Genomic DNA, 26788 nt, shown 5'->3' with positions numbered 1-26788 from the left:
CAGCATGGAAGGAGAGTCTCAATCTCCTTCCACACCATCTTTCACATTCTGAGTAGTCACGTTGTTCGACGGTGCAGCTGCAGGAAAGGATAAGACAGTCAATAATTTGTTATGTTAACCACCCAAGCACCAAAAAAAAGAATAGGGATGTGCAGAGGGACACCATACGTTGCATTTGGAATTCGTATTCGTCGGGGGGCAGATATGTTGCATTTAGCAAGGGGGGCCCCCGATACATTAATGTGTTTATTCTTATTCGTTTCCTGGCTAAAACTGAATTAACTACAACCCTCCACCCTCCTTCCCCCCTCCAAGACTTACCAAAACTCCCTGGTGGTCCAGCGGGGGGTCTGGGAGCCATCTCCTGCACTCACGTCCTCGGCTGCCGGTATTCAAAATGGTGCGAATAGCCTTCGACCTTACTATGTCACAGGGGTTACCGGTGCCATTGGTCGGCCCCAGTCACATGGTAGGAGCAATGGATGGCCGGTGCCCTTACTATGTCACAGTTGCTACCGGTGTCATTGGTCAGCTCCTGTCACATGGTAGGAGCACAAGATGGTGCCGGCCATCCATTGCTCTTACCATGTGACAGGGGCCGACCAATGGCACCGGTAGCCCCTGTGACATAGAAGGTCAAAGGCTATCGGCGCCATTTTGAATACCGGCAGCCGAGGGTGTGAGTGCAGGAGATGGCTCCCGGATCCCCCGCTGGACCACCAGGGAGTTTTGTAAGTCTTGGGGGGGTCAGGAGTTTGGGGGGTTTGTTTAAATTTGCTCCTTTAGACGGCCGAATAATTCGGCGAAGATTCTTTGTATTTGTGGGTACTGTTGTGTCCATCAGTTCCCGACGCCCTCTCTCCACCCTCCTTACCTCTTTGGCACCTTCCTCTTCATCTGGAGGAAGATTGGCTGCCGTGGCGTCCTCCTGCTGAAGTCCTCCTGTGTCCCTGGATCAGCTCGACGCTGCGAACCGCCATGTTTCCTGGAGGCCTAGGGGTGCGCGTGAGGTGCGGTTCCGACTGAAGTACCGGCAATGGTGCGAACCTCAGGGATGTCCCCCGAAGATGACATCATCTGTGACGGGGGCGTGGTCATCTGCCACTGGTCCAAGGATCCACCTACAACTCTCCTAAATGCCAACACATTGCCAACTCCGCAACACTGAACACATCAGATTGCTAACTCCCAAGCAGTCTGCCCAGTACGAACACAACAGATTGCCAGCTCTGCAACTCCGAACACAACAAATTGCTAACTCCATGGATCCGGCACAACTGAGTGCGCTGCAGGCCATACTGGGCCTTGCCCAGTGCATTGTGGAGCAGCAAGACGCTTTGGAGAAACTTACTGCAGCATTTCATCAGCTACACTCACAGAAGGTTCAAGGCACAGCCTCCAACCAAGAAGGTCAGTCACCGGAGTTAACTTTAAAGACTGCTGTACCACTGGAGGCTCCAATCCGCTTTTCCAGAGAAATCCAGAAGACCCGGGCTTTTTGAACCAGTGCTGCATACACTTTGCATTACAGCCGTCTCTATTTCCTACAGCTCTCTCCAAGATTACCTACATCCTTTCATACCTGGATGGTAGAGCCCTATCTTGGGCATCCACCTTGTGGGAACGCAAGGACTCTATTTTGCTAGAAGGATTTATGGACTTGTTTAAATCCGTTTTGATGACCCTGCTCGTATGTCTGTAGCCGGTTCCGCTTTGGTGGATTTGAAGCAAGGCAACAGATCATTGGCTGAATTTGCCATCGAGTTCAAAGCTCTTGTGGCAGAACTACGCTGGGACTCCAGATGTTTTAAGACTCTCTTTTGCAGAGGCCTGGATAACCGTTTGAAGGACTTGCTGGATGAATTAATAGCCTTAGCTACTCGGATTGATCTACGACTCTGGGACAAGGTGAAGGAACTCCGGCCTAAGGTGTTACCTGGGTTGAAACATGCCAGAGCTGCATCTGCACCTCGGATGGTTCCAGTAATCCCTGCTGCTGATACAGATGAACCTATACAACTTGGTCATGGACACTTGACTTCCAAGGAGAGAAGATTTTGGATGAAGCACGGCCTTTGCATGTACTGTGGTCAGTCTGGCCATGATGTCTCTACATGCTCCATTCGGCCGAAAAGACGGACTGGCCAAAGTCCTACTGGAAGACTGTTGTTAAGCCTTACTGCACCCTCTCGTACGCTCTCTCTCCCAGTCTCCTTGACCTATGGACCCCAGCCCTAGAGGACTCAGGGGCAGGAGGCAACTTCATTCTCAGAAGTCTAGTGGAATATTTGAGGATCCCCCTCATCAAGTTGAAAGACCCATTACGGTTATCCTCCATTCATGGAGAGCCCTTACCGGGAGATGTGACTTGCCAAACCGAATCAGTTAATCTCCGCACCGGAGCTCTTCATACAGAATTGCTCTCTTTCTTTGTACTGGAAAAGACTGTGCACCCTATCGTTCTGGGGTTACCCTGGTTGCAAGTACATCAACCCCATTTTGACTGGGCATCCCTAGATCTCGTCCACTGGGGCCCAGAATGTCATTGGAAATGCCTTAAGGAGATATCGCCTGTCACAAGCACGCCTGTGACTCCAGCAGTATCAGGACTGCTGCTCCAGTACACCCCCTTCGGGGATATATTTTCCAAAGAAGTAGTTGATGTTCTTCCTCCACTGGACCCCTATAACTGTGCCAGACAACAGAAGTCTATAACTGAACCCCCGAAAGGACAGGCATATTTTCTCTCAGCATTTGAGAACAAAGCAACGTCAGAAGATTGTGAAGAAAATCTCCGGAAGGACTTTATCCGACCATCTGAGCCACTAGCTGGTACGGATATCTGCCTTGGGGAAAAGGTAGATGAAGATGGTACACTAACCAGTGAATGTTCATCAATCCATCAAGACGAAGACAATACTCTACCCAGTGAATGTTCTTCAATACATGAAGATGAAGATGGTATACTAACCAGTGAATGTTCTTCAATCCATCAAGATGAAGACGATAATCCACCTAGTGAATGTTCTTCAATAAATCAAGACGAAGACGGTATACTAACCAGTGAATGATCTTCAATAGTTCAAGATGAAGACAATACACTAACCAGTGAATGTTCTTCAATATTTCAAGACGAAGATGATACAACTCCGAATGAACTATCTTCTATATCTCAAGACTCACTTATCTTCAATACAGAAGATGAATTAGAACTCAAGATCACAGAGATTCTGGATGTTCATAAAAGAGGCAAGACTTTTGAATACCTTCTAAAGTGGGAAGGTTTCGGCCCGAAGTGATCTCTTGGGAGCCTCAGACCAATATCCTGGATTAACAGATGCTTCGTCAGTTCCACCTCACGCATCCTTCAAAACGTAAGCCTGATACCCGAAGAGGAACTCACCCTTTGAAGGGGGGTACTGTTGTGTCCATCGGTTCCCGACGCCCTCTTTCCACCCTCCTTACCTCTTTGGCGCCTCCCTCTTCATCCGCGGGAAGATTGGCTGCCGCGGTGTTCTCCTGCCGAAGTCCTCCAGCGTCCCCGGATTGGCTTGATGCTGTGAACCGCCATGTTTCCTGGAGGCCTGGGGCATAGGCGTGGCGTGGCCTGACTGAAGTACCGGCAATGGTGTGAACCTCGGGGGCGTCCTCCAAAGATGACATCATCCATGACGGATATTTAAGGTCTCAGAATTTGCTAACAGATTGAGTTAGCAAGGGTTACTCTACCTCAGTTACTCTGCCTCCTCGGACTTACCAGGGGTATCTGCTCCTCGGGGGCCTCGCTCTCTTCTTTGTTTTTCAGGTGACAGTTTGGAACCGGTACTCACTCCTCGAGGGCCCTCGTTCCCAGACTTACTCGTACTCTCTTCTGCCTGGAAGTCTTTACTGCTAACTTCTTCAGTGAGATACCATCACTCTCTCAGAGCTTTCCCTGGAACAGGTACTCGCTCCTCGAGGGCCTATTACATTCCAGCTCCTGGGCTTCTATGAGACATTGTGTGAGTGTTACCATCTGGTTTGATACATGAACTCTGCATATCCTGCCTACTCACTATATTTCAGTTTCTCTACAGCTCAGCCTCCAGGGATCACTGTTCCAGTATCTGAGGGACTACAGCCCATCCAGGCATTCCAGCTCACTACTGCCACCTCTGGTGGTTCAGTATACTGTCTAATAAAAGAACTAGGGTGTGTCTGTCTCCATACTCTGAGCCTGACCAGTGATCCCTCTCAGGATCTTCCCCCGGGGGCGTGGTCATCTGCCACTGGTCCAAGGTCCAAGGCCACCTACAACTCTCCTAAATACCAACAGATTGCCAACTCCGCAACTCTGAACACATCAGATTGCTAACTCCCAAGCAGTCTGTCAACTACGAACACAACAGATTGCCAACTCTGCAACTCTGAACACAACATTTGTGAAGCCTCAATTTTGCCCGCCTTCTCTTTAAGCTCTCTGTGGGTGTCATGCCAGAGATGCTGAATCTGCTTCACATCCAATGTCTTGATCCCCCAGAGACTGACCTCTCATGCAATCCATGTCCAGATTTGCTTCTTGGTTGATGTGGAAGACTTGGATTTGAAGAACATCCTGTAGTTCATGCAGTTGCTCTAACACAGCTGCTCCTTCTCAGCATCGGAGAAGCGCACATCACATACACACTTCAGTGGACGTTGGAGACCACTGGGGCCTGCCTACTTTTCCTGCACAGCTTCCTTTCTATCCTCCTGAGGCAACTTTCATTTTCCTCCATTGAACTGTCTGTCCACTTGGACATCAGCATTGTGACAGTTGTTCTCTATTTCACTGGCTTGCTGCTAAAATAGAGACAGGGAACAAAAGCACTGTACTCCTGTTATTGGCTTCAAAAAGAGCAATGATACATGAGAAAACAGATGATCATGAAGAACAACAAAGACACAAGCCTCCCAGAAAGCATGGACAGAGAGAAAAAGGCCTCCCAGAGAGCATGAACATATAGAAAAACAGACTATCATAAGAACAGCAAAGATACAGGCATTCCAGAGAGCATGGACAGATAAGAAAAAGGGACTCACAAGAACATAAGACAGACAATCATTGAAATTACAATGGCTTCTCTGGAAGCACGAAAAAAGTGGGCTTTAATGGTATGAAAATCCAACCCTTTGGCGTACATGAATTGGGTGTCCTTTAAAAAAAGGCTTGTTTACAAACGACCATTTTTTATAAGCCTGTGGGGGTCCTTTAACAGGTATGGTACTGACGCACAAGGCCTGGGTCTGAAATCGACGTCCAAGACTTGGGTGACACTAAAGTGATTTCCGGGGGCTGGAATGCAAGGATGCTAAAAAAGCTGGATAAGAATGTTAGTGCCCAGAGGTTACCTGACCACCATTCATGTTAAAGTAGACATTCAGGATTCGGACATCAATAAAAAAAGACCCCGTTTGTGGATATTTTCTACCAATCAATGTCCAAGAATTGAGCATCGATAGCACCTTCAAGGCTCGACATCCAAGACTTGGGTGTCGCTAAAGCGATTTCTGGGGGCCAGAATTCAAGGACACTCAAAAAACTGGATAAGAATGTTAGTGCCCGGAAGTTGCCTGCCTACCATTCATACAATGTTTAAGTGGACATCCAGGAATTGGTCATCGATAAAAAAGACCCTGTTTGTGCTCGCTACCAATCGGTGTCTGAGAAGTGAGCTTTGATAACACCTTCAAGGACGTCCAATTGCTCCTCCAGGCCAACAAAAGGTAAAATATAACATGAAAAAAACCAACAAACAAGTCTGCGGACATACAAATAAGTAGAAAGCAACTACTTCTTACCTTTGGAAAATGAAGAAAATGAAAAAATTGAAGCAAAAATTGCGTGAATTCAAGGAACCAGTTCACACCAGTCTGTGGCAATAACAGTCCCAATTGAACTCAGCACAAAAGGAAAGTTTACTTCATTGCAGTGATTTATATACCATACAGATAGGATTGTGTTGTGCATGTTGACATCACATTGGGGGTGCAAAGCTGGTTTCAAATATTGCTTTTTTAATTAAAATATCATTAATTTTTTAATTTAAAAATATTACTTATTGTATTACAGTTGACAAAAGCCTTTTTGACAAATATACACATACACAGATTGCACTTGTGATGCAATATTGGATGTCTAATGCAATAAAATATATGGTACTATGAACGCTCTGTTTTGAACAACTCATGCCTTTTTCGCACGCTTTTCATTTTTGATTCCTTTAAATATTGCATCCGGGTTAATGACATATTCATTGTGCAAACATTGAAAACATGTGTGTTCCTAATGGACACATTTTGCTTATGTGTGTTTTATTGCATCGGCCCCCAAAATAGTTACTGCCTAAGACTGAGAAATAAGGAGTGAAAATTTTTGAAAGAGATAGAATAAAAGACAAGAATAGGAGGGAGCTCTTAAAAAGAAAGAGAGAGAATAACAGAGGGAGAGTGAAAGACAGAAGGCCTTATGAGAAAGGGAGGAAGAGAGAAAAAGGGAGTTTGCATGAGAGAGAGTTATAGAAAAATTAGCAGAGAGAGTAAGAGGGTATGATGCTCAGAAAAGAAAGAGGGAGATGGAGGAAAGAAGAACAAAAGTGGCAGCAGAATAAAAGACCATGTAAAAGCAAAAGAGATAAAGACAGAAATGAATGAGAAGGAGAGGAAAAAGAAGACTCACAGTTTGCTGCAGAATAACCTCTGTAGCCATCCAGTCCTGCATCCACCACAGCTTTATAAACTTCACATTTTTCCATAACTTCACTCTTCATGATGCAAATGCCAAGAAGGAGGACAAGGAGCGTGAGAGTCTTCATCTTGGCAGAAATGAGCTGAAAACTGAAAGAAGCAGCCAAGGTAGTCAAAATGAAATGGTGTTGATTGTAAGGATAGCTAGGTCCATAAAGTAAGCTGACAAGATTTTTCTCCATGTATGTCAATGAAAGGAGGCAGTTTAGAGGTAAGATTGTATGACTGAAAGGAAAAAGGAGGAATATGTGAAGAAGGATAGTTTGTAAAAACATTTCTGTGCGTAAAGTAATGCTCTATGTACAGAAATCACCTTTTATGTGGGTATACCTGAATGTAGAGGTCCTGTTCTCACTCGTTTACCTGGAATGAATAGAGGCATTCCTGACTGTGGCTTTGGGAAGGGGTTTGCACTTACATGCATACTTTTAGATTTTAAAAAGTATGCATGTAAAATTTCCTGAGATATTGAAGGTGAATTTTAAAAGCCCAATGCGTATTAATTAGGGGATGCACAAACGTGTCGGGCTGGCACACGCCGAGCAGATTTTAAAAGCAGCCCAGATACATGTGTAAATGCAGCTGTGCAGACATCTCAGAACTTTTCAAAAAAGGGCGGGGCATAGGCATGGTTTGGGCAGGGCATGGGTATTTCCAGACTTGAACCAGAAATTTGCACATAAATACTTAGGCAATCCAATGCGTGCCGAGGTCCCCTGACACATAACTTTACTTCTGCTATGGATGGTGTGTTAGTAAAAAAAAAAAAATTAACAAGCCATTTTAGAGAAGAATAAAGGGTCTGGGGTAAATGGGGGGGCGATGGAGGAATACAGGCTACCAATCCAGGGGTTTTGTAGGACCTAGCCGTTAAGTGGGCAAACTGGGGAGGAACTGGTAAAACTGGCAATGGCATTGGCACACGTCACTTTTAAAGTGCCCCCACTTATATGGTAAAAGCACCCACTTAGAACTTGTATATGCAGCCAGGCTATTTTATAAATGCATGCATATACATGTGTGGTATAATATAGCCACATCCCTGGGTGCAGGCCAACGAATGCGCACACATGTGCGCTCGCATGCCGGTTTGAAAGTTACCGTCTACGTGAGGACATCTTAGGGGATGTTAGTATGTGCAGGTAGTTTCTGTGAGATCATTTTCACAATACCCCTTATTGACAAAGGCTGACCAATGACCATACCTGTTTGTGGATAGATAATCCTCCAGGGAAACACACACTGAGAACATTGAAGAACACAGCAGTTGTGTTTCTAAAACAGGTCTGTTTTATTTGCTGGTCACAATGAGGCCAATTTTCAAAGGATTTAGGCTCCTAATTTGGAGTTAGGTTCTTAAATTGTCCCTTTTCAACATTTACTAGGACTGAATTTCATTTGGTCTCTAAATTTAATTTAAGAGCCTAAAAGCTGGGTGACTACAGAAGAAGAGTTGTTGGGGAGATAAAGGAACTTAGCACTAATTTTCAGAGCTAGGCATCTAGGTTTGTAGCCTAACTCTAGGCAAATTAATAGAAACTTAAATTTAGGACCCTAAATTTATGTGAATTTTCAGTTAAAATCTTAGGCTTCCAACTTTGTCTGAAAAAAGGCACTTAACTTGGTCATCTAATGTAGGTGCCTAAATTTGAACATCGGCCTCAGTATATTTACAAGCTCAATCCAAAGAGAACTTAAAAGTAAATGCATATCATCCTCCTGCTTTGAGACACCAATAACAGCAGCAGAGCAAATAATTCCCTTAAGACATATTTTCTGGGTGAAGCAAAGCCAGCTTAATTTCCAGCTTGAAATGTTCTTTATAGAACATGTACAACTATAGACTGAGGCCTTGTTTCATAGTAGAAACCTAGAAACATGAGAGCAGAAAAAGACCATTCAGTCTGTCTAATCTGCCCATCTTTACAATTTCTACCATGTCCTCAAAGAACCCTTGTGTATATCCTATGCTTTCTTGAATTCAGATACTTTCCTTGTCTCCACCACCTCCTCAGGTAGACTTTTCCATGCATCCACTATTCTTCCTATAAAGAAATACTTCCTTAGATTACTTCGGAATCTATTCTCTTTTGCCCTCATCCCATGATATGCTTTAATGAGCAGATCACGAGGCTCACTTGCTTGAAAATCCTAGAAATGTAATTACACCTAAGAGTCCTAACTCAGTAGCCAGTATAGAAAAAGTATTAAATCACAGTCCTCTGATGTTGACAACAGATGGGGCTTCACTGGTAGTGCTGCATTGGTCTTCTAGGGTCAATAAGCATGCCATGTAGAGAAATATAGTGGGTTGCTGGAATTGTCCCTGATTGTACAGGATCAAGACTGGTGAGATGTTCCCTTTTCAGCTCACTCTATGCAGATTGAATCTGCAACTCTTTGAACTTGAACCACTAGGGAACTCTAACACATACAAAAAGATCTCCACACTAATTTACAGGGTCTCTACATACAAGGGTTCTATAAACTATAAGAACATAAGAACATGAGATAATCCATACTGGATCAGACCAAGGGTCTATCAAGCCCAATATCTTGTCTCTAACAGTGGCCAATCCAAGTCATAAGTACCTGGTAAGTATGCAAACATAAAAAAGATCTCATGCTACGAATGCCGGCAACAAGCCAGGTGGACGGTAGTATACTCCTATCGGTATACTCTTCCCAAACACACATGGGATTTCTATCCATAAAGATTCTATTATGAATTTAGTCTCTTGCAGGATATTTATTCTGTTGGATTCTATGCCATAATGGACATAAAGCGCCACTCCCCCACCAATTTGCTCTTCCCTGTCATTGTGATATAATTTGTACCCTGCTTTGGCACTATCCCATTGGTTCTCATTCTATTACCATGTCTCTGAGATGCCAATTAAGTCTATCTCATCATTCATTAAGTCTATCTGATCATGCATCAGCCCGGTGCATGTTATAAAATTGGCACGTCCATGTACATGTGCCAGGAAGCATGTGCACATGAATACCCATTCATTTCTTTTAAAATCTACCTTCAAATACTCATAGAAATGGGAAAAAGAATAATATTTGGAAAGCCATGTACACTAATGCACAAAGTATGGGAAATAAACTCTCTGATCTAGAGGCAGTCATGGAAGAAACTGATTTAGATATAGTGGTTGTTTTGGAGACCTGGTACATGGAAAACCATGACTGGGATATAGTTATTTTGGGATACAATCTATTCAGGAAGGACTAGGTAGAAAGGAAGGAAGGAGGCATGGCAGTATATATAAAAAACAATATTAAAGCAACAGCATTTTTGAGCTTACGAGGTAAGGAGTTGGCACTGTGGGTTCATCTGTAAAGAACAATGAAGCATCTGTTTATTTTGGTGTAATATAGAGACCTCCATCACAGACAGAAGAAATGGATAGAGATTTAATGGATGATATTCATAGGACTGCTGTGAAAGGAGAGATGCTATTGCAAGGGGATTTCAATGTGCCAGATGATGAATGGGACAACCCAGCTGCAGTGTCTTCTACAAGCAAGGAGATCCTGGATTATCTGCAAGAAGAACTGTTCTATCACCTGGTAATGGAACCCACATGGGAAGACTTGATTCTGGACCTGGTGCTTACCAATAGGAATAGTATTTCTGATTTTGTACTGGATGATCATATGGGATCTAGTGATCAATGGAAGGTGTGGTTCAGTGTAGGGTGCAAGAATTGAAGGTTCATTCAAAGATGAGGGTCCTAGACTTAAGGAAAATGAACTTTCTTCAAATGGGGGGAGTACCTTAACCCACTATGTCCCAGTGTCCTATTTAAAAATTTGGAAGATAATGGGTTAAGGAGTCGCTAACAAGATGGGAAAATCTAGGGGACAAAGAAGAGCAGTGGGCAAAACTGAAAGGAGCTATCATAAGGGCAACTAATCTTTTTATAGGAAAGTAAATGAAGGAAAGAGGAAAAAGAGGCCACTATGGTTTTCTAAAGAAGTAGCTGAAAAGGTAAGGGAGAAATGGTTAGCATTCATAATCCACAAGAGGTTGTAGAAAGAGGAAGACAGACAACAATATCTGGAAAAATTAAGAGAAGCTGGGGAAGTAGTCAGGAATGCAAAAATGTAATTAGAAGAACAAAGGGATAAGATTTTTTTTTAGCTGCTAGTGATAGAAGGAAGTACAAAGTAGCATTGTGAAACCCAGAGGAAAATGGAAGGGAAATGTAGAGGTTGATAAGGAAAAAGCAAAATTGCTTAACAAATATTTCTGTTTAGTGTTCACTGTGGAAGGGCTTGGAGCAGGATCACATAAAACAAACAAAAATAAAAATGTAAGTGAGGTAAACCACAACTGATTTTCAGAACAGTGAGTTCATGAGCTAACTAAACTTAAAGTAAATAAGGTGATGGGATCAGATGGGATACATTCTCTGGCTGACATTTCTAATGCTTCTTTAGAGAATAGTTTCAGAGAATGGGTTTCTATTCATAAAAGTAAAAATAAGGAGAAGGCTGGGAACTACACACTGGTTAGTCTGACCTCTTGTTATGACTTGTGAGAGTGTGAACCCTGGGCCCAGGTGAGAGGTGTCTCCGCCCACAGGGAGGAGCCCTGTGAGCCTCACCATCGGTAGGTGAGGTCTCAGTGCTGTCAGACCCAGCTGTGGAATAGATACTTTATTTAAAAGAGGAGAAAGGGCACAGCCTGCGGAGCAGGAGGTGCAGTAAAGACCTGAGCAGAGGGGTATACCCAAGGGTGATACCTCCGATGAGAAGATCCGGTAGTAGTCCACAGAGCAGGGTACGCCAGGCAGTCTCTCAGTAGTGAAGAAATACCTCAGACATCCAGTAGTGGCCTGCAGAGCGGGGTACACTGGAAAGGTGTCCCAGTGGTGGTAATGGGAAGGTAGTCCGAGGTGCAGGAACCCCTAAGAGGATCCTGTAGTGGGTACTGCAGAGTGATTTGCAGCACAGGGTATACCAGAGAGAATCCCACAATGAGGTTGGATAGTTGAAGTCCATAGGAGTAAGGTACTCACAGGAGATGGTTCCAGGAGAGGTCCCAGGGAGTGGGATAGATAAATCCAAGGCATAAGGCCCTCCAAGGAGCGGATGACCAAAGAAGAGGAAGGGCCCCCGAGGAGTGGGTACCCAGAGCATCTCACGCCACGTGCAGAGTCAGTAACCGGAAGTCCAAGGTTGGAGTGGAACTTAGCAATGAGGGAACTCCTTGCTAACTCGTCAAACCGAAGGGCCAGCCAGCTTAAGTACAATAGATGAATGACGTCATCTGGAGGGGATGCCCCCAAGGTTCCCGCCATGACATGTATAAAGGTGGCCCGTGCGCACACGCGACTAGGAAATTCCTGAAACAAGATGGCGGTTGGCAGCGCCCATGCCAACCTGGGAACACCAAGCTGGTCGGCGGTGGTTGGCGGAGGCCGCCATTCTTCCCAGAGATGACAAGGCAGCATAGAAAGAGGTAAGCATAAGTGGTCACAGCCATCTGTGACCAAAAGGTGTAATAGTACCCCCCCTTCTTAAGACCCCACCCTGGGGGTTTTGGTTTCCTGGGATGAGAAATGTGGACTTGTCTGATCAAATCCTTGTCGAGGATGTTGCTTGCAGGCTCCCAACTATTTTCCTCAAGGCCAAATCCTTCCCATGAAATGAGATACTCCCAGCATCTTCCACGTTTTCTTACATTCAGTATATCCTCGACCTGATACGTGATGTCCTTTTCTGCTGAAAGAGGTAGAGGTTCAGGTGTTCTCTTCGAGAATTCCAAAGGATGAGTGGCTTTAAAAGGGAGATGTGGAAGGCGTTGTGGATTTTAAGCGAAGAGGGCAACTGAATGTTGTAGGTGACTGGGCCCAGGTGGTGAAGTATTGAAAAAGGTCCTATGTATCTGGGTGCAAATCGAGCGGAAGGCAGCTTTAAGCAAATGAAATGGGTGCTGAGCCACACCTTGTCTCCGGGATGTAGCTGCGGAGCTGCTTGGTGGTGAGCACCATAGACCTTCTTAGCCTTTTGGCCAGCCTTTTGGAGGAGCTATTTGGTATGCTCCCAGAGTTTGTGCAATTCTTGCGCCTAAGCCTATGCTGCAGGAGATGACACAGACAAAGGCACCAGAAGAGGAGGCAGAGGCTGACGTCCGTAGACGATTTGGAAAGGTGAAGATCCAGTTAAAGCAGACTGGTGTGAATTCAACACAAACTCGGCCCAGGGAAGCAGCTCGGACCAGTCACTCTGTCTGGAGTTAACGTATGCCCAGAGAAACTGTTTTAGCCTACAGTTCATCCGCTCTGTCTGTCCATTGGCCTGCAGATAAGAACATAACAACATGCCATACAGGGTCAGACCAAGGGTCCATCAAGCCCAGCATCCTGTTTCCAACAGTGGCTAATCCAGGCCATAAGAACCTGGCAAGTACCCAAAAACTAAGTCTATTCCATGTTACCGTTGCTAATGGCAGTGGCTATTCTCTAGGTGAACTTAATAGCAGGTAATGGACTTCTCCTCCAAGAACTTATCCAATCCTTTTTTAAACACAGCTATACTAACTGCACTAATCACATCCTCTGGCAACAAATTCCAGAGTTTAACTGTGCGTTGAGTAAAAAAGAACTTTCTCCGATTAGTTTTAAATGATAAGCAGAAGTGAGATCCAGGGAGATGTCAAATTTTTACATAGGGATCTCCAGAATTTTGCTGTAAATTGGATCCCTCAGTCGGAGAGGATGTATCTTGGCAGGCCATGAAGGTGAAAGACGTGGCGGATAAAAAGCTTCACTAATTCTGGAGCTGAAGGTGACCTTGGTAGTGGCACAAAATGAGCCATCTTTGAAATGTGGTCCACAGTGACCCAGATGGTATTGTTGCCGTTGGAAATGGGTAAGTCAACAATGAAATCCGTGGCTATATGGGTCCATGGTTTGCTAGGTGCAGGGAGTGGCTGAAGAAGTCCCCAGGGATGACCAACCGGTGGTTTTTGTCACGCGCATGTAGGACATGACTCTACGTAGGTCTGAACATCTTTCTTCATGGTGGGCCACCAGTAGAACCGTTATAAATGGGAAGGTTTTCTGGCTTGTCCAGGATGACCTGCAAGCAGAGAGTCATGTGCCCATCTGAGGATCTTTTTCCTGAGTTCTTAGGGAACCACCATCTTCCCAGCCGGAACCATGTGGGTAGCAGAGAGGAGTACTCTTGTAGGGTCAATGATTTAACGCGGAGTATCAGGTACATCTTCCATGGAAAAGGAATGGGAGAGTGTATCTGCATGTGTGTTCTTGTCCGCAGGACAGTATCACAAGAGGAAGTCAAAGCGATTAAAAAATAGAGACCAGCAGGCCTGGCTGTGGTTCAGGCGTTGTGCATGACATAAGTATTCGAGGTTTTTGTGGTTGGTGTAAACCATGATTTGATGTTGTGCACCCTTGAGCCATGGACGCCATTCCTCAAATGCCAATTTAATTGCCAATAACTCCTTGTCTCCAATCCCGTAGTTTCACTCGGCAGGAGAGAAGTGTCGAGAAAAAAATGATAGGGTTGTAATATGTAGTTGTCAGAATGTTGACTGAGGACGGCACCAATCCCAATGTCAGAAGCATCCACCTCTATGATGAAGAGTCGTCGGGGGTCTCGGTGGCGTAAGCACGGCTCTTGAATGAATGCCTCTTTAAGTTCCTGAAAGGTGGTCATGGCTTCTGAGGACCATTGAGAGGGATTGGCTCCCTTTCGTGTCATGGCAGTAAGAGGTATGGTCAACGTAGAATAATGGTGAATGAATGATCTGTAGTAGTTAGTGAACCCTAGGAAACATCGCAGAGCCTTAAGACCAGTGGGTTGTGGCCAGTACCGGTTACTCTTGTTTTTTTCGGATCCAACTGGAACCCTTGGCTGGATACCACATAGCCTAAAAAGGGAACAGACTCTTGGTGAAAGGTGCATTTTTACAACTTGGCATATAGGTGGTTGTTTCTTAACCTCTGCAAAATGTTAATGATGACACATTGATGGCTCTGAAGATCTTGAGAGAAGACCAGTGTGACATCTAGGTATAATACTACACATCTGTAAAGCATGTCCCTGAAGATTTCATTCATCATGTTTTGAAAAATGGCCGAGGTGTTGCAAAAGCCAAAGGGCATGACTAAATATTTGAAATGTCCGTCGTGGGTATTAAATGCGGATTTACATTCGTTGCTCTGGAATATCCGGATCAAGTTGTATGCCCCTCTGAGGTCCCTTGGAGCCTATCAAAAAGTTCCGAGATCAATGGCAATGGGTAGCGATCCTTCAAAGTGATCTCATTTAAGCTGCGGTAGTCTATGCACGGGAGAAGGGATCCATCCTTCTTACCCACAAAAAAGAACCTGGTTCCAGCAGGAGACTTGGAAGCCCAAATGAATCCCTTTGCCAAGTTCTCTTGAATATAAGCGGACATTGCCTTAGTCTCCGTCAGAGAAAGTGGGTACACCCGTCCTCTTGGGGGGTTCGATGTTAGGTAATAAGTTTATGGTGCAGTCAAAGGATCGGTGAGGTTGTAAAGTATCTGCCGCTTTCTTAGAGAATACATCTCTGTAAGAAGAGTACTGTAGAGGTAGACCCGGAAGGGATGTGGTGGTGGTCAGGCGAGGCATAGGAGTCACAACCTCTAGGCACTTTCCATGGCAGGAGTTGCCCCATTGGGACAGTTGCAGGGTGCTCCAATCGAATTGGGGTGTATGCATTTGTAGCCATGGTAGTCCGAGTACCACAGGGTGGATGGCCTTATCCAAGACAAAGAAGGAAATGTTCTCCGTGTGCAGAGATCTAGTGCAGAGTCAGATAGGTTGAGTGGAGTAGGTGACTTCTCCAGGTAATGGCTCACCATAAATTGATGACAATAGCAGAGGTATAGGTGTCCAGATGGTGGGAATTCGTAGGTGTTCTATGAGTTGTCTGAGTATAAAGTTCCCACCGGTGCCGGAGTCCACCAGGGCTAAAGTGTGGAATTCAAGGGTCTCTGAGTTAATGGAGACAGGAAGTGTCAATGGAGGAAATGGAGAGGTGAGACCTAGGAGGAATCCTCTGGCAGATCCTAAGTCTGAGAGTTTCCTGGAAAGATAGGACAGATGGGCACAGCGTGCTCTGGCTGACCGCAGTACATACAGAGGCCTAATCTTTGCCGGTGACATCTCTCTTTAGCGGATAGGTGACTGCAGCCCATTTGCATGGGTTCTTCTTCCTCAACCCTGGGTGTGGGTGTAGTCTGGGTGACCGGTGTTGGACGAGAGTGCAGGACCCCCGAGGACATCTTCCTGGGCCCCTTAGTCTCCTGAGAATGCTCATGCAGGTGGCAGTCAACGCGACCAGTGAGGTCGATGAGAGAGTCCAAAGTCTCGGGGAGCTCACGTGCAGCTAATTTGTCTATGATAAGAGAATTGAGACCTTCCGGGAATATAGCACATAGACAACCCATATCCCAATGTAATTCTGAGGACAGTGTTTAAATTCAATCACATACTCAGTCAAAGGTTTGGTACCTTGTTGTAGGTGCAGGAGTGTAGATCCAGTGACAGCCTTGTGAGTGGGGTCATAAAATACAGAACAAAAGAGAGCAAGGAAACCTGTCAACTTATTGAGAATTGGATCCATCCGCTCCCAAAGGGGTGATGCCCAGGCCAGGGCTTTCCCGTTCAAAAGAGACAAAATGTACGTAGTTTTGGACACTATGTCAGGCAAGTAGGTGGGTTGCAGTGAAAAGTGCATAAAGCATTGATTCAGAAAGCCCCTACATAACAGGGGATCACCTGTAAAACGAGTAGGTGCTGGTAAGGGCACAGAGAAGAGAAGCGGAAGTGGGATTGACAGGCATCGAGGCAGTGTCTAGCTGAGCGCTTAACTGAGTAATGGCGTTAGCCATAGTCTCTAATATTTTTTGTTGCTCTGAGATTCGTTGGGCCAAACCAGGCATGGCCTGGATGGCTGAGACCTGAGCCGGGTCCATGGAGTGAGAGTGTGAACCCTGGGCTGAGGTGAGAGGTGTCTCCGCCCACAGGGAGGAGCCCTGTGAGCCTCACCGTCAGTAGGCGAGGTCTCAGTTGTGTCAGACACAGCTGTGGAATAGATACTTTATTTAAAAGAGGAGAAAGGGCACAGCCCGTAGAGCGGGAGGTGCAGTAAAGTAAAGTCTTGAGCAGAGGGGTATACCCAAGGGTGATACTTCCGATGAGAAGATCCGGTAGTGGCCCGTAGAGTGGGGTACACCAGGCAGTCTCTCAGTAGTGAAGAAATACCTCAGACGTGAAGATCCGGTGGTGGCCCGCGGAGCGGGGTACACCGAAAAGGTGTCCCAGTGGTGGTAATGGGAAGGTAGTCTGAGGTGCAGGAACCCCGAAGAGGATCCTGTAGTGGGTGGTGCGGAGTGATTTGCAGTGCAGGGTATACCGGAGTGAATCCCATAATGAGGTTGGATAGTTGATGTCCGTAGGAGTAAGGTACTCACAGGACATGGTTCCAGGAGAGGTGCCAGGGAGTGGGACAGATAAATCCAAGGCAGAAGGCTCCCCAAGGAGTGGATGACCAAACACGAGGAAGGGCCCCCGAGGAGCGGGTACCCATAACATCTCACGCCAAGTGCAGAGTCAGTAACTGGAAGTCCAAGGTTGGAGCGGAATTCAGCAACAAGGGAACTCCTTGCTAACTCATCAAACCAAAGGGCCAGCCAGCTTAAGTACAATAGATGAATAACGTCATCCGGAGGGGACGCCCCCAAGGTTCCCGCCATGACGTATACAAAGGTGGCCCGTGCCCACGTGTGACTAGGTAATTCCTGAAAGAAAATGGCGGTCGGTAGTGCCCACGCCGACCCGGGAACACCAGGCTGGTCGGTGGTGGTTGTCGGAGGCCGCCATTCTTCCCAGAGATGACAAGGCAACATAGAAAGAGGTGAGCATAAGTGATCACAGCTGTCTGTGACCGATGGGAGTAATACCTCTGTGGTGAGAAAATTAATGGAATTGCTGCTAAAACAGAGGTTAATGCAGTTTTTGGAATCCAATGGATTGAAGATCCAAAGCAGCATTGTTATGCCAGAGGAAAATCTTGTCAGGTGAATTTGATAAATTTATTTAGGTGACTAGAGAGTTGGATCTTGGAAAGCACTAGATATAATGTACTTGGATTTCAGTAAGGCCCTTGATATGGTTCCATATAGAAGACATAAATAAATTGAACACCATTGGTATGGGACCTAGAATGAGTAGCTGAGGTAGAAACTGGCTGAGTGGGAGATGATAAAGAGTAGTGGTAAATGGAGCTTTTTTAAGGAGTAGGGATCAAACCTTGGACAGCTCTTTTAACATTTTCATATTTTGACAATGTGGAAGGATTATCAGGAAAGGGTTGTGTTTTTGCTGATGACACCAAAATCTATAACAGGATAGACTGCCAGGAAGGTGTGGAAAATAAGTGGAGGGATCCAGTAAAGCTCAAGGAATTGTCTAGAGTCAATCAGCTAATATTCAGGCCTATAAAGTAAAAGTCATGGGAGAGCGGGTGCTCGCCCACTCTCCTGGCACGCGCACAGGCCACTTTCCTGTGCATGCAATTCAGTAAAAAAAAAAAATTCAAATTAGGGCCTGTGGTAAAAAGAGGCGCTAGGGATACTAGTGTGTCCCTAGAGCCTCTTTTTTGACAGGAGCGGCGGCTGTCAGTGAGTTTGACAGCCGATGCTCAATTTTACCGGCGTCGGTTCTCAAACTCGCTGATAGCCACGGGTTCAGAAACCGGACGCCGGCAAAATTGAGCGTCCGTTTTCAACCCGCGAGCCGCGGGCCTATTTTTTTTTTATTTTAACTTTTGAACTTCCGACTTAATATAGATATTAAGTCAGAGGGTTTACAGAAACGGTCTATAGTTACCCGAGCGATCCGGATAACTATAGACCAGTGAGCCTGACTTCAGTCCCGGGAAAAATAGTGGAAATTATTTTCAAGATCAAAATCGTAGAGCATATAGAAAGACATGATTTAATGGGACACAGTCAATATGGATTTACCCAAGGGAAGTCTTGCCTAACAAATCTGCTTCATTTTTTTGAAGGGGTTAACAAAAATGTGGATAAAGGTGAACCAATAGATGTAGTGTATTTGGATTTTCAGAAGGCATTTGACAAAGTCCCTCATGAGAGGTTTCTACGAAAACTAAAAAGTCACGGGATAGGAGGCGATGTCCTTTCGTGGATTACAAACTGGTTAAAAGACAGAAAACAGAGAGGAGGATTAAATGGTCAATTTTCTCAGTGGAAAAGGGTAAACAGTGGAGTGCCTCAGTGATCTGTACTTGGACCGGTGCTTTTCAATATACGACGAGTGAGGTTATCAAATTTGCAGATGATACAAAATTATTCAGAGTAGTTAAATCACAAGCAGACTGTGATACATTACAGGAGGACCTTGAAAGACTGGAAGACTGGGCATCCAAATGGCAGATGAAATTTAATGTGGACAAGTGCAAGGTGTTGCATATAGGGAAAAATAACTCTTGCAGTAGTTACACGATGTTAGGTTCCATATTAGGAGCTACCACCCAGGAAAAAGATCTGGGCATCATAGTGGATAATACTTTAAAATCGTCGGCTCAGTGTGCTGCAGCAGTCAAAAAAACAAACAGAATGTTAGGAATTATTAGGAAGGGAATGGTTAATAAAACGGAAAATGTCATAATGCCTCTATATCACTCCATGGTGAGACCACATCTTGAACACTGTGTACTATTCTGGTCGCCGCATCTAAAAAAAGATATAGTTGCGATGGAAAAGGTACAGAGAAGGGCAACCAAAATGACAAAGGGGATGGAACAGCTCCACTATGAGGAAAGGCTGAAGAGGTTAGGGCTGTTCAGCTTGGAGAAGAGACGGCTGAGGGGGGATATGATAGAGGTCTTTAAGATCATGAGAGGTCTTGAACGAGTAGATGTGACTCGGTTATTTACACTTTCGAATAGGGATGTGAATCGATTTTTGACGATTTAAAATATCGTCCGATATATTTTAAATCGTCAAAAAATCGTTAGGGCCACGATACAATACCAATTCCCCCGATTTATCGTTAAAAAATCGTAAATCGGGGGAAGGGGGAGGGCAGGAAAACCGGCACACTAAAACCCCCTAAAACCCACCCCCGACCCTTTAAATTAAATCCCCCACCCTCCCGAACCCCCCCCCCCCCAATGCATTAAATTACCTGGGGATCCGGCGGTGGTCCAGAACGGCGGCGATCCGGAACGGCCCCCTCAATAGAATCGTGTTGTCTTCAGCCGGCGCCATTTTTCAAAATGGCCGCCGCAAAATGGCGGCGGCCATAGACAAAAACGATTCGACGCAGGAGGTCGTTCCGGACCCGTGCTGGACTTTTGACAAGTCTTGTGGGGGTCAGGAGGCCCCCCCAAGCTGGCCAAAAGTTTCCTGGGAGTCCAGCGGGGTTCCGGGAGCGATTTCTTGCCGCGAATCGTTTTCGTACGGAAAATGGCGCCGGCAGGAGATCGACTGCAGGAGGTCGTTCAGCGGCGGTCCGGAACCCCCGCTGAACGACCTCCTGCAGTCGATCTCCTGCCGGCGCCATTTTCCGTACGAAAACGATTCGCGGCAAGAAATCGCTCCCGGAACCCCGCTGGACTCCCAGGAAACTTTTGGCCAGCTTGGGGGGGCCTCCTGACCCCCACAAGACTTGCCAAAAGTCCAGCGGGGGTCTCGAACGACCTCCTGCGTCGAATCATTTTTGTCTATGGCCGCCGCCATTTTGCGGCGGCCATTTTGAAAAATGGCGCCGGCTGAAGACAACACGATTCTATTGAGGGGGCCGTTCCGGACCGCCGCCGTTCTGGACCACCGCCGGATCCCCAGGTAATTTAAAGCATTTGGGGGGGGGTTCGGGAGGGTGGGGGATTTAATTTAAAGGGTCGGGGTGGGTTTTAGGGGGGTTTAGTGTGCCGGCTCACGATTTTAACGATTTTTCACGATAGTTTACACACCCAAACGGCAACAATACGATTCCCTCCCCCTCCCAGCCGAAATCGATCGTTAAGACGATCGAGGACACGATTCACATCTCTACTTTCGAATAATAGAAGGACTAGGGGGCATTCCATGAAGTTAGCAAGTAGCACATTTAAGACTAATCGGAGAAAATTCTTTTTCACTCAATGCACAATAAAGCTCTGGAATTTGTTGCCAGTTAGTGTAGCTGGGTTCAAAAAAAGTTTGGATAAGTTCTTGGAGGAGAAGCCCATTAACGGCTATTAATCAAGTTTAGTTTAGTTTAGTTTAGTTTATTGGTTTTTATATACCGACACATCAGACAGGCCTTCACATCGGTTTACACATAATAAAAAGTAGAAATACAAAGTTTACTTAGGGAATAGCAACTGCTATTAATTGCATCAGTAGCATGGGATCTTCTTAGTGTTTGGGTAATTGCCAGGTTCTTGTGGCATGGATTGACCTGTGTTGGAAACAGGATGCTGGGCTTGATGGACCCTTGGTCTGACGCAGCATGGCAGTTTCTTATGTTCTTATGTTTCCCTTGGCTGGCAGAAATTAATGCCTACCTTTGGGTGGGCGCTAATTTCTGAAAGTAAAATGTGCGGCTTGGGCTGGATTTTAAACGCCCTGCGTGCGTAAATCCGGCCGGATTTACGTGCGCAGGGCACTCGCGCGCCGGTGCGCCTATTTTGCATAGGCCGCCGGCGCACGCATAGCCCCGGGACGCACATAAGTCCCGGGGCTTCGTAAAAGGGGTGGGAGGGGGGCGTGTCCAGGGGCATGTCCAGGAGTCAAGGGGCGGTTCGGGGCGGGACCAGGGGTGTGGCGCTGGCCTGGGGGCGTGGTCGAGGCCTCCGGACCAGCCCCCGGGTCGGGTGATGGCGTGCCAGCAGCCCACTGGCGCGTGCAGATTTACATCTGCTTTCGGCAGGCGTAAATCTGCCAACAAAGTTGGGGGGGGGGGTTTAGATAGGGCCGGGGGGGGGGGGGGGGGGTTAGGCAGGGGAAGGGAGGGGAAGGTGATGGGAGGCGGAAAGAAAGTTCCCTCCGAGGCCGCTCCGATTTCGGAGCAGCCTCAGAGGGAACAGGCAGCCCGCGCCGGGCTCGGCACGCGCAGGTTGCACAAATGTGCACCCCTTTGCGCGCGCCGACCCCGGATTTTATAAGATACGCGCGGCTACATGCGTATCTTATAAAATCCAGCATACTTTTGTTCGCGCCTGGTGCACGAACAAAAGGGGTAAGCAAGGGCTGGTAGGAGGCGGCAGGTAGTTTGGGGTGGGGTCAGGGAGTATATATTTTTTGTTTATTTTGTGGGGGGGTTTACAGTTTAATGGTTTTTTTTTCTATTCAGCGAATGAACTGAATTAAATTAAATATTAAACAAACTGAATCCCCCTAAAAAATCCCAAAATGAAAAAAGCAGAACAGAAAGAAAATTATTTGTATGCATATCACTAGTCTGCATCGGTATCCTCCCTGAGAATGGGCTGTCGCTCAGGTCTGACATAAACATGCTCACCACCATTTCTCTTATGCAATCAATCTTTTCTAAACAATCTGAAATTTGATGTATTTACTAGAGATTTGCTTTCATTTGAAACAACATGGGGAAATATTGACAAAATGTCCTGTCTTAAGAACATAAGAATATGAGAACATAAGAAAATGCCATACTGGGTCAGACCAAGGGTCCATCAAGCCCAGCATCCTGTTTCCAACAGTGGCCAATGCAGGCCATAAGAACCTGGCAAGTACCCAAAAACTAAGTCTATTCCATGAAATCGTTACTAATGGCAGTGGCTATTCTCTAAGTGAACTTAATAGCAGGTAATGGACTTCTCCTCCAAGAACTTATCCAATCCTTTTTTAAACACAGCTATACTAACTGCACTAACCACATCCTCTGGCAACAAATTCCAGAGTTTAATTGTGCATTGAGTAAAAAAGAACTTTCTCCGATTAGTTTTAAATGTGCCCCATGCTAACTTCATGGAGTGCCCCCTAGTCTTTCTATTATCCGAAAGAGTAAATAACCGATTCACATCTACCCGTTCTAGACCTCTCATAATTTTAAACACCTCCATCATATCCCCCCTCAGCCGTCTCTTCTCCAAGCTGAAAAGTCCTAACCTCTTTAGTCTTTCCTCATAGGGGAGCGTTTCCATTCCCTTTGAAAACAAAAGAAAAACAAACAAATATTTTTTGCTTTGTATTTAAAAGCAAGGTCCTTGCCAGTACCCCCTCCCCCCCTCAAAAAAAAGCTCTTCCTTGAGTCATCTCTCCATTACCTTCTACCCCATGGATCCTCTTACCCCATCCAGAGCTTGAAAATCAGGTAAAAGTGATTCCTGTCGCTCCTGTCCCACTGGTGCTTGTTCCCCCATAGTGCAGGCCATATAAGAAAATGGCTCCAAATGTACCAGACTCCAGGCATCCAAGGAGTAGGAGTGACTCAAGGTTGCTCCTGCCCTATTTTCAAGCTCCAGATGGGGCAAGTAGGACTGGGAATGAGAGAGAGAGAGAGCACATAAAAGGTTTTTATTTTTTACTGCGAGCCCAGACATGACTTTTTCTTTTTTGTGTTTTTTGTTTTGTTTTGTTTTGTTTTTAAATTTCATCTGTTATTTTTTGTACAATTCTGTCACTGCATTTATGAAATATATGGCAGAATTAGAAAAGGTAGAAAGAAATGCAACCAAAATGATAAAGGGATGGAATGATTTCTCTATGAGGAAAGGCTAAAGAGATTATTACTCTTCATCCTGGAGAAAAGACTGCTGAGGGGAGATATGATAGATAGGGATGTGAATCGTTTTAGGATGATTAAAATTATCGTCCGATAATTTTAATATCGTCTTAAACCGTTATGGAACACAATACAATAGAGATTCTAACGATTTATCGTTATAAATCGTTAGAATCGTGAGCCGGCACATTAAAACCCCCTAAAACCCACCCCCGACCCTTTAAATTAAATCCCCCACCCTCCCGAACCCCCCCCAAATGACTTAAAAAACCTGCGGGTCCAGCGGCGGTCCGGAACGGCAGCGGTCTGGAACGGGCTCCTGCTCCTGAATCTTGTTGTCTTCAGCCGGCGCCATTTTCCAAAATGGCGCCGAAAAAATGGCGGCGGCCATAGACGAACACGATTGGACGGCAGGAGGTCCTTCCGGACCCCCGCTGGACTTTTGGCAAGTCTCGTGGGGGTCAGGAGGCCCCCCACAAGCTGGCCAAAAGTTCCTGGAGGTCCAGCGGGGGTCAGGGAGCGATTTCCCGCCGCGAATCGTTTTCGTACGGAAAATGGCGCCGGCAGGAGATCGACTGCAGGAGGTCGTTCGCTGAACCGGCACATTAAAACCCCCTAAAACCCACCCCCGACCCTTTAAATTAAATCCCCCACCCTCCCGAACCCCCCCCCAAATGACTTAAAAAACCTGCGGGTCCAGCGGCGGTCCGGAACGGCAGCGGTCCGGAACGGGCTCCTGCTCCTGAATCTTGTTGTCTTCAGCCGGCGCCATTTTCCAAAATGGCGCCGAAAAATGGCGGCGGCCATAGACAAACACGATTGGACGGCAGGAGGTCCTTCCGGACCCCCGCTGGACTTTTGGCAAGTCTCGTGGGGGTCAGGAGGCCCCCCACAAGCTGGCCAAAAGTTCCTGGAGGTCCAGCGGGGGTCAGGGAGCGATTTCCCGCCGCGAATCGTTTTCGTACGGAAAATGGCACCGGCAGGAGATCGACTGCAGGAGGTCGTTCGCAAAACCGGCACATTAAAACCCCCTAAAACCCACCCCCGACCCTTTAAATTAAATCCCCCACCCTCCCGAACCCCGTTCGCTGAACGACCTCCTGCAGTCGATCTCCTGCCGGCGCCATTTTCCGTACGAAAACGATTCGCGGCGGGAAATCGCTCCCTGACCCCCGCTGGACCTCCAGGAACTTTTGGCCAGCTTGTGGGGGGCCTCCTGACCCCCACGAGACTTGCCAAAAGTCCAGCGGGGGTCCGGAAGGACCTCCTGCCGTCCAATCGTGTTCGTCTATGGCCGCCGCCATTTTTCGGCGCCATTTTGGAAAATGGCGCCGGCTGAAGACAACAAGATTCAGGAGCAGGAGCCCGTTCCGGACCGCTGCCGTTCCGGACCGCCGCTGGACCCGCAGGTTTTTTAAGTCATTTGGGGGGGGGTTCGGGAGGGTGGGGGATTTAATGTAAAGGGTCGGGGGTGGGTTTTAGGGGGTTTTAATGTGCCGGTTTTGCGATTTTTCGATTTTTCACGATTTTTCACGATTTTTCACGATATTTTACCCCCCCAAACGGCAACAATACGATTCCCTCCCCCTCCCAGCCGAAATCGATCGTTAAGACGATCGAGGACACGATTCACATCCCTAATGATAGAGGTCTATAAAACAATGAGTGGAGTGAAATGGGTTAACACAAATCGGTTGTTTACTCTTTCAAAAAATTCAAAGACTAAGGGACACGCAATTCATTTAGTAGGTAATGAATGTAAAACAAATAGGGACACATTATTTTTTACTCAACACATAATTAAACTGATGTCGGCAAAAGCGCGCCAAGAGGAGGGGATTTAAATGGAGCCGGACCCGGAGGAGGAAGTACGACTGATACCCTGCCTAAGAAGACACCAAGGCCCCCACTAACCTGGTTGTTTCTCTTTTTCAGTGCCCGCTCGATTTCCTGCTTTTTTTTTTCTCTTCTCTCTCCATAGGCGCTGCTGCTCGAGGCCCCAGAAGAGCGACCCGCACCCATCCCCCTTGGTCGACGCTGACGCTGATGTCACTGACATTGGCAAAAGCGTGCCAAGTGGAGGGGATTTAAACAGAGCTGGACCCATAGGCACCGCAAGCTGGTGTCACGCACCGAAGGGGCGCAACAAAGGGGCATGCCCCTTTGTTCGCTCCTTCATTCACCCCTGAGAAACCCCACAGAAAACAGGTTAACAATAAATCCAGAGCATACAACCCCAATCATAGACAATGAAAGAACTGTACCAAGAATACAAAACATCAAAACCTGCCTAAACAAAGGTAAATATGGAAATGCCTACTCATATCCCAGAAACTGAACAAATGTACTTTTAAATCTCCCTTTTGTGCAGGTAACTTCATTTCTGCTTGCTTCTGTTTGTGCAACTGCTCTCCAAGCCAGTATCCAGGGCTTGGATTGAGATTTCTCCTGAACCCAGCCCTCCACTGGACCCTCTCCTCCTCCTCTACCTCATGGCTGTTAACCCCTCCCCCAGCTGGAAGACGTCCCAGAAACTGAACGAATGTACTTTTAAATCTCCCTTTTGTGCAGGTAACTTCATTTCTGCTTGCTTCTGTTTATGCAACTGCTCTCCAAGCCAGGATCCAGGGCTTGGATTGAGATTTCTCCTGTACCCAGCCCTCCATTGGACCCTCTCCTCCTCCTCCACCTTGTGGCTGTTAACCCCTCCCCCAGCTGGAAGACGTCACAGAAACTAAATGAATCCACCTTTAAATCTCCATCTTACACAGGCGTCGCGCGCCTGCGTCGCGCACCTAAGGAGCGCAACAAAGGGGCCAGCCCCTTTGTGAGCCCCTTAGTGCACCCTCTGAGCACCCTCCGGTTGTAGCGCTGCTCCACAGGACCTGACCGCTGCTTGACCCTTCCTCTACACTCCACTGTCTGCCAACAGCTCTGTGACTCCAGGCACCCATTAAGGTTACCTGGCCCAAGCACCTACTTTCAGCAAAAACTTCACACGCCTCAGGTGACTTCTATCTTTTACAGCTTGCTGTTAGTGTATGTACCTTTAATATCTGCTCTTGACTCTTCTGACACCGTTGTATATGCTTCAACCTCTATTAATTCACTGTTACAGTCTCCGCTTTACACCGATATACTATCTGTGACCACAACCTCACTGTTTGTTTATTTCCTCCTGCTATCTGCCCCCTGCCTACAGCACTGACCCTTCCTCCTTATCCCCCCACCATGGCCTGCATTTCCAGCCT

The 26788-nt window shown here is 46.5% G+C and overlaps 1 long non-coding RNA gene across 1 annotated transcript in view; it reads right to left on the bottom strand.

Moving 5' to 3' along the window:
• LOC115088448 overlaps positions 1-26788 on the bottom strand; it is a 35267-nt gene that overhangs the window by 5604 nt on the left and 2875 nt on the right. Inside the window, exon 2 of the long non-coding RNA XR_003855781.1 lies at positions 6698-6855. This is a non-coding gene — a long non-coding RNA (uncharacterized LOC115088448). The remainder of the gene's footprint in view (positions 1-6697; positions 6856-26788) is intronic.

This window comes from Rhinatrema bivittatum, chromosome 3, assembly GCF_901001135.1.
Source record: "Rhinatrema bivittatum chromosome 3, aRhiBiv1.1, whole genome shotgun sequence".
Lineage (NCBI taxonomy): Eukaryota > Metazoa > Chordata > Amphibia > Gymnophiona > Rhinatrematidae > Rhinatrema > Rhinatrema bivittatum.
The sequence above is the reverse complement of the archived record's forward strand: the minus strand, read 5'-3'. Positions and strand labels throughout refer to the sequence as shown.